This window comes from Sparus aurata, chromosome 3 (assembly GCF_900880675.1).
Source record: "Sparus aurata chromosome 3, fSpaAur1.1, whole genome shotgun sequence".
Classification (NCBI taxonomy): Eukaryota; Metazoa; Chordata; class Actinopteri; order Spariformes; family Sparidae; genus Sparus; species Sparus aurata.
This window is the reverse complement of record NC_044189.1, coordinates 2,275,680-2,284,461: the sequence shown is the minus strand read 5'-3', so window position 1 is coordinate 2,284,461 and position 8,782 is coordinate 2,275,680. Positions and strand designations below refer to the sequence as shown.

Genomic DNA, 8,782 nt, shown 5'->3' with positions numbered 1-8,782 from the left:
ATTTATCGAGCCGTCCGCCACAATCACAGCACAGCGCGCTGATGGCGGCCTTGATGTCGGAGCGACCGAAATCACTCTTGAAAGACAGTTTTGCAGCTGCGTCTGCGGTGCCTCGCACCATTTCATCTCTGTCACCGTGAGCTGTCAACACCTCCGGTATGATTTCATTTGAAGAGTGTGCTGGTGAACTGAACCAGCAGCGCCTTGAATGTTGATTTGGTTTTGTGGGATACGTCCACTGTCTGCTGCTTATTCTTTTAATCTTCATTTTAAACTTAATTTTAAGGTTGTGTATTTTAGAAAGTTTCTTTGATTTCTTGTCTGTTTGGAATGATGATGAATAAAAGTATCTAAAGGTTTGATGCACATCGCCTTATTAAGAAGCTGTGCCTTTAAATGAGCCCTCAGGACGTCCGTAAGGTTGTGATGTCACAACGATCCAGCCACCGCCATCAGGTGGAAAAAAACACCGGTAGAGACGATGTGTGAACATGGAGGGCGGAGTCTGCTCAGGCCTGTGAGAGCTGACCAATCAGAGCAGTCTGCGCTATCCTTAAAGAGACAGGCACTCAAAAGGAGCCATCAGACGGAGGGTGAATAGCGGTGCTGCAGCAGTGACAGCAAGAGAAGAATTACCTGTTTTAGTGACATTTTCGTGCAAACCATAATAACAGAATGAACCTAAAAATTAGCATAAAACAGGACCGTTAACTTGGGTTGCGAGCTGAAATCTTCCATAGGCTCTTGACCATGATGGTGTTTGTTTATTCTGACTGGCACACGACATCGTTACTCACTGAAGACAGGAAACACAAATCACCACAATCTTTATCTGCACTGATTTTCATGTCAGAGCTGTGTCGAAGCTTAAAAAACCCTCTCAGTTAACCTTCCCTCGTCCTTTAATTAGCATTTTTCTCCCTCAAGATGATGGTGAATTTAATGAGTTAAATTAATAATAGATCAAAGCTGTGACCTTCCCAGCACACATTAGAAGAATCCTCTCAGAGTCCATTTGATTAAAAAAACAGGGGAAATATTGTTAGAGATTCTCATTCTGAGTCGTTTCTAATGTTTTCATCACATGTTGCAGTTTGTCTGATGGATGCAAATATTTGTGATCAGTCTGATGGTTCCCACTGCAGTCTGTAATGTTGTACTGGTTCCTGCTGGTTTATTTTACATTATTATATATGTCTCTAATTCTTACCATTAGCATGTAAGTCGATAACGGTGTCTGGTGGTGTGTGATGTTCTCATGGTGTTTGTTTCTGGTGGTTTCTCTTGTATTATCTGTTGTTTCTTGGTTTCTTTTATTTGGTATCTTGTAAAGATTTCGATAAGATTGGATTTTATTGATTGCAAGTTTATACTGGATATAAAGATTAACTAGTTCACATATAGTATAGTGATATAACTATGAATAATTTGTCATAATGTGTATAAACACAACAAAATGTCTAAAATATGATTAAGACTCGTGTTTCTGCTGAATGAAGAACATGTTTATAGAGTTCCTCTCTGTATACAAGAGGAGAATAACAGGTTGGGTTTTAGAGTTTGTGAAGTGAGGAATCAGATCTGCAGATATCACAAATCACTTCTCTTGTACTGCCTCCTACTGGTGAAACCAGGGAACACCCACCTGTACTGCAAGGCAAGTTTATTTTGTGAAGCACAGTTCAGACTCAAGACAACTGGAGGAGCTTACAGGAGCATTAGATTAGATTAAAATACATTAAAAAAAGAGGATTAAAAGAGACAAAGCTAAAGAATAAAAAGTCACAGTGCTGTTCAAAGCCTTGAAACTGCTTCAGCGTCGATCTAAAAGAGGTGAGAGTCGAGCAGGCCTGCAGTTTTCTGGGAGTTTGTTCCAGATGAGCTGCATAATAACTGAACCATGTTTAGTTCTGACTCACGGGCCTGAAGCAGACCAGTACCTGACGACCTCGGACCTCAGTGTGTGTAGATATCAACACATTAAACCTGTGAATCAGAGGCCACATGGGCTCCGCTCAGAAACCAGCCACTTAAACGTGTGGAGGTAATTAAATAAAGTGTTTTATGAGGAGCGCTTGGAGGAGTTACAAATCTATTTCTGGAGGTCGCTAATCGGTTTTACCTCCTCGCTGAACCGGGCAGCATAAACCTGGGAAAGATGCAGTTAAGATGAAAAAGAGAATAAGACGTTAATGGTCACATTAAAATCAGCTAAAAATAAGTTGGAGTGGCCTGTTTGACTTCATGAAGTGCAATGAAATTAAACTGAAGCCAGCAGAGCCGTGTCACGCTCCTTTATACCTTTTATATTAATCACCTCACACCAACATTTTTATGCAATAAATGGAGGGATAATTCTTCAGGTTTAATCATGTAGGACCACTTTAACAGCTAAAAAGTTCAATGAGCCTCTAAAAATCCCCTAAAATATGAAGTGTAATCTGAGTGTGATCCTTTTTTATATGTATCATAAGATTCAGCTTAATGTTTAAGATATTCACCAGACCGATGACTTCCTGTCACCTCGTCTCAGGTGTTTCATTCATCTCTTTCATTGGTGTCGGACACACACTGACACACACACACACACACACACATACACACACACACACACACACACACACACAGACACACACACACACACCACAACATCATTATTTTCCATTCGCTCACGATCAATGCACAATGTGTGAGTGTGATTCTCTGCAGGTGGACCGGGTCACATTTTCAGGTTTCATCAAGAACACAAATGGATTTTTGGTTTTCATCTGAGTCCTCCAGTTCAGTCGGTTCATGTTTTGGTGGGTCGTGACATAATGAAGTCTCAGCTGTCTGGTTTATCAACGTGAAAGATGAGACTCTGTTTGTGTTGACAAGAGACGGTTTGATTGCAAAACAATGTGTCCGCCACCAGACAGACAAATGAAAAGCAACGGTAATTTCCCCTTTGGTGAAGAGTGAACCGGCTACTTGTTGCGCAAGCAGATCATTTCAGATGAGTCATAACTTTGACAAAAGACCAAAATATGATTTGCTTTCATGCCAGAGACAGAAGTTTAGTGCCTAAACATTTATCCTGCTCAACCAGTGCTTTAGGTTTCATCTTACACCATAAAAACTGTAGATCGGATTCAAAAAACTTTAATATAAACAGTTTTTGTTGCCTTCATCAGCATCATGATATCATTTTCTGATTCAGCTCAGTAAAAGATCACTTTGTATTTCTTTCTTTCTTTTAATTTCCTTCGTCAAGTTCAATCACACGGAGCAGTCAAACGTTCAGAGACACAGATGAGCAGTGACAGTCGTCCACAGACACAAAGAGAACCTGTAATCGTGCATCATGAAAGAGAAAGAAATAAATAAAAAATAACACATGACGTGGTCACATTTAAATGAGTACAGAAGAAATCCAACAAATACTTTACTGTCTCTGTGATCACTTTATTGATGGTTTTCCCTGTAGTTTGATTATAAAGTGTTTTCTGACACCAGAATAACGACGACGAGCCTTGAAATCCTTCTGGAGAAACAAAGTATCGTCCACACTGAGCTGCAGCTGCAGGAGATGTGCAGGTGTTCTTATCTGCGAGGAACACGGAGCCTTGAACAAATAAAAAGCTTCTGTCTGCTGAAGGTGAGCTGCTCAGCTTCTCTGCTGCTCAGTTATTATCATGGGTTAGCTTTGACTCTGGTGTAGCATGTAATCTGCAAAGTAACTAGTTACTAAACTCAAACATATAGTGAGTGAAAGGTGCAATATTGTGCTGCCATGATGTATAATCAGTAGCTGCACAGACTTTTTGAAGGGCAGGGGCGAAAAGAAGGGCACTTTAGCGTGCATTTTGGCTCCCAAGAGGGCATTTTAGCGCGTGTTTTGGCTCCCAAGAGGGCACTTTAGCACGTGTTTTGGCTCTCAAGAGGGCACTTTAGCACGTGTTTTGGCTCCCAAGAGGGCACTTTAGCGCGTGTTTTGGCTCTCGAGAGGGCAGTTTATCATGTTTTAACCAGCCAAGGGGACAGTTTAGTGTGTTTTGCCAACCAAGAGGGCACTTTGGCACGCTTTTTTGGCTCCCAAGAGGGCACTTTAGCACACGTTTTGGTTCCCAGGAGGGCACTTTAGCACACGTTTTGGTTCCCAGGAGGGCACTTTAGCACACGTTTTGGTTCCCAGGAGGGCACTTTAGCACACGTTTTGGTTCCCAGGAGGGCACTTTAGCACACGTTTTGGTTCCCAGGAGGGCACTTTAGCGTGCGTTTTTCAACAGGCGACTGCCCCCCCCTTGTGCACATCACTGTGTATAATGTAGTGGAGTGGAAGTAAAAAAGTTGAAGAATAATGGAAATACTCAATTACAAGCAATTTAAAATTGTAGTTAAGTGCAGTATTTAAGTTACTGTACTCTATTACATTCCATCAACGCTACAGTTTACCCGCTTGGCTGATCATTAGATCCAACATTTAGCATTTTTAGTTTAAAAAAAAGAATCTAATCTTATCGCCAAAAAAATACATTTATTGAAAAATGTGCCGCATGTAATCTGCAATGTAACTAGTAACTAAAATAAAGTAACCAAATAAGTGTTAAGAGTTAAAGTACAATAATTACCTCCATAATGTAGTGGAGTGGAAGTACTTGCAGTGCAGTACTTAAGTAAATGTATTTAATTACATTCCATCACTCCAATATTCAGTATTCTTTATTTTTCTGATCATCAGAATCAGTGTTTTTTGTTTTTTTTTCATCTGATGCTGAAAAACAAACCTAAAATCTTGCAGCTTCAGCTGTGTTGCATCATGTAATCTGCAGAGTAACTTGTAATTAAAGTAATCGAGTAAATATGGTGAGTAAAAAGTGTAAAAATTAGAGTATATAACAGCAGGAAATGGTAATAATCAAGAAAAGTATAAATACCTCAAATGTCAAGTAGTATTAGTGAGTAAGAGTACTTAGTTACAGTCTGTCTCTGTAACTTGTAAATGTAAACTGGTAAAAAGCAGATTGAGTTTAACAGATTTATTCTGGTCTGACGTGGGAATCGATCACATGATGTCACGATTGATCAGTTTGTGTCGGTGTGATCTCAACGTGTTGCTGTGGCCTCGTGTCACCCACATGAACTGACCCAAAGTTTCCATTCTAACACTTATATGAAGGTAGTGTTTCCATTCTTCTTCCATGATTTACTTCCATTTTACAACCAGCCACCTGCCCAGAACAGAGAGAGAGAGAGAGAGGTGCAGCGGCCCATTAAGAAGCAGCCGCCCCGGGGAGTCCTCCAGCATCCAGCCGGGGGCCTCACAAATACACATCTAGTCCTAGTAGAGCCTGTTGCCGCTCATACACATTTTTCTGCTGCCTCGCCTCGCATTAAAGTGGCTAAAAGGAATGAATAGCTGCAGGGGTGGATGGTGAATGAAGCGGGAAACACCCATCAGTCTGCTGCAAGTCTCAACTGAGAAGAGACCAGCAGCGTCAAGCCGGACCCACACAGCTGCACGGAGACAGGAAGTACAGCTCAGCCTTCAGATTCAAAGAGAAAAGTGTCAGCCTGAATGTGCTTTTATTGTTGCACTGTTTCATAATGTTTGGTGTTGTTCTATATGGCTGGATTGAATGATATGAATAGGAAATTAGTACAACATGCACACTTTGTTTTCTTTAACCTTTTCAATGTTGCCTTAACATCTAGGCTATACATCTTACAGTGAAGCTTCAGGCATGTTTTTAATTAAACAAAACATATGTGAAAATTACAAATGCTATCAAATTAACATTTTCTGTAATTATTAGTAAAATGTTTACATGCATGAAAAGGGTATCAGCTGGTTACCCGTCTGTATTTTGGGTTTACCTGCAGGTTTATTTGTAAGCTAGGCCAAGCTTTGGTTGTGTTTAATGACCTTTAATCAATCTGTAAAAATCACTACAGAATCTCAGAAACAGAATTGTAAAATGTTAATATTGTAACTTGTGCAGCTTACTTTTGGCTGATGATTGCAAACTGCTTTACTATAAACTTGAGGTTGCACTTGATCCTTCTATTGCTAGCTCATTTCAAATATTTTTATAAAAGGTTTTCGAACTTGAAGTATTATTTAGTGATGTCAGATTTGTCTGAGAGGTCTACTCATAATTATTTGTCTCAGATCCTCAGTGATAATCATCTTGTCATAACTGTTATTATATGATCAAAGGGAATCATTTTAACCTTCCAAGGTCAGGTGTTGACATTAAGGTCAAGGAGAAAATCACATGTAGCACTAAATATGTAGTTTACCTATTAAAATGTCCATGTTGTATTTATTATGTAGGCAAAACAAAGCAGGAGCTAAAACACTGAATCTTATATGAATCATCTGATTGGTTGAGTAACGCCGCAGTGGGCGGAGCTTCAGCAGCAGTTTGACCGTTAGTGGAGCTAAAAACGGCAGTTTGGAGCAGAAAATGTCGGAAAAACTGGATTATTTTTTCAAGCAGGAAGAGACTCAACTTTGTGTCATTCGACTTTGAAGGCATTGATGATGTTTGAAGGTCAGAAAACGTGTTAGTTTAAATAGAGTAAAGTTAGCTTAAAGTTTAGTCACATTAAAGCTAACGTTAGCAGTAAACTGTTTAAGCTAGCAGCCGAACATTAGCGCTGCATCAGAAACCTTAACTTTCTCCAGCTGTAATATTTAAACGTAGGTTTACATTAAATGTATATGTTGTGTCAGTTGTTAAGTGTCTTCTTTGTGAAGTAATTAAATGTAAAAAAAAAAAAGTTGACGGACACGAGTGTGTTATTAGCGGTTTATAGAAGAAATAACTGTTAACTCTAACTGGATGTTAGCTTAAATCTTTAGCATTTGTTTCTATAGAAAGAGGCCCCTGCATAAGTTAACGTTAATATCATCATATCACTGAAATATGTAGTTTGGTAACTTCAACATTTCAGATGGCACAGATGGGGCTAAAATTTGCCAAAGTATATTTTCCGAGATACTCTGTATTAAAACCTCTTCAATTCTCCTCTCATTTACTTGAGCAAAAAAGTTGGAAGAGATAATGTCCAGATGTTTTGTTATGGTTTGCTCGTTCCTAAAGGCTATTCGTTCTAAAATTGTACATTTTTCAAGGTGAAAATTAAAACTTTCATTTATGCTTACACAGGTGATGAAGATATTTCAAATTGACCTCTAGTTGCAGGGATGCACTCAGGTAATTATAGGCATGTCATTTTTCAGCAGAGACCCAAAATAGAGGCTAGTTCAAGGTTTAACCTTTAAGAGTGTAACTTAAGCATCATTAAATTGGAGATAATAATGTTAATAACAGTAATAATACATAATCTATGTATTAATATAGTGGAGTTTAAAGCAAAAGAGCCTTGATGAAATGGCATGGATTTGATCATTACAAGAAAATGCAGAGACTCATATTTTAATATTGCTTATTTATACTGACATGGTCGTCATCGTGTATTTTATTTTGAAAGTTCTTCCCGGTAGTGTGGTGCACGGTGCGGTTGAACTTGTCTCGTGCTCGGCTGGGAGCGGAGAGTTGGTGAACAGAGTGGATCAGAGCCGCTTTGGGGACTAGTGCGCAGATTCAGCTGCCCTGAGGAGAGCTGCTGGGCCGGGACAGATCAGAACTGAGGAGGTACAGCTGCTCTTTATTCTCTCACTGCACAGAACCCGCAGAATACAAACTGCTTTTACACTGAAACCTTCTTCTCTCCACCTCACACCGATCCGCGCGCAGCTGCTGCTGGCGCACCGTGCAGATCTCACCTGTGCTCGTTTCAATTAAGGAAAACTTCCGCTCTTTTCATTGACTGTAAACTTCAAGTGATTTGTTGCTGATAAGATATCTGACAGCTGTTTCTCTCAGCTGCAGGGTCTTTCAGAGATGCTTACTGTTGTATTTACAGGACTTTACAGTGTTCTGATGCAGAGACACAACCTTTAATGGATCAAGCTGGAAGCGTGCATTAGTATCCTATAAAATTATAGAGGTTGAGTCACTACAAGGTTATTATAATTGGACATTAAACAGCCAGGTGTTTTAATGTCGCCATAAAGTCAGTACAGTGAGCCACAGCCGCTGCAAGTCCCTGAGGGAATATTTCAAGGATATTGTAGTGATTTTTCTGGAGGCAGGGCTGCTCTCAACACACCTATAATTCTAACTCTGTATTTATTACACAGCCTGCTTCAGGCTGGCATGGTGAAAATGCCAAGTTGTAAAGTCACGTCAATATATTATTGATAAATTAGAAATTTGCTGCAGCTAAAGCTGGAAACAAAAGGTGTGATGATTTGACAACCTTACAGATGCAGAGTCTTTTCTGCATTTTGTTCAAATGCTGATGCCTCCAGGTATTAAAAAAACATATCTTCAGTTTTTATTAATATCCCATGTCCTGTTTCTGGGACGAGCTAAATAAAAAAGAGTAATTATAGATGACAGCTCTGTTGCTGGCTGCACCTTCAGCCTTCTGCTGGGAGCACTGAGCTTTTTGTTTGATGCAGCCTGTGTGTGTGACTTGACTTTTACTCACACGAGAAACTGTGTCATGATAATAATAATTATATTCTTGATTCTGCATACAAAAGAAGACGAAAACAGGCATTAATTTCAAAGATATTGATTTTGCAGCTTAGCCCAGAAGGACTCATTTAAACCGTTAACTCAATGGCATACCAGTTGTGAAGGGATGTGATGGGAGGGGCAGGTGGCCGGGGGGCGTTGAGGCTGAGATGTAAGTGAACTTGGCAGTCCATACATCATCAAGGGCC

The 8,782-nt window shown here is 39.8% G+C and overlaps 1 protein-coding gene across 10 annotated transcripts in view; it reads left to right on the top strand.

Moving 5' to 3' along the window:
* The first annotated feature begins 6,403 nt into the window (after positions 1-6,403).
* col14a1b (collagen, type XIV, alpha 1b) overlaps positions 6,404-8,782 on the top strand; it is a 292,249-nt gene continuing 289,870 nt past the window's right edge. For 8 of the 10 annotated variants that reach the window (XR_003983583.1, XM_030412523.1, XM_030412521.1 and 5 more), the window contains exons 1-3: positions 6,404-6,536; positions 7,155-7,202; positions 7,480-7,643. The gene's annotated coding sequence lies outside the window, so the exon portion shown is untranslated. The remainder of the gene's footprint in view (positions 6,537-7,154; positions 7,203-7,479; positions 7,644-8,782) is intronic. The other 2 variants (XM_030412519.1, XM_030412518.1) reach the window with 2 other exon arrangements.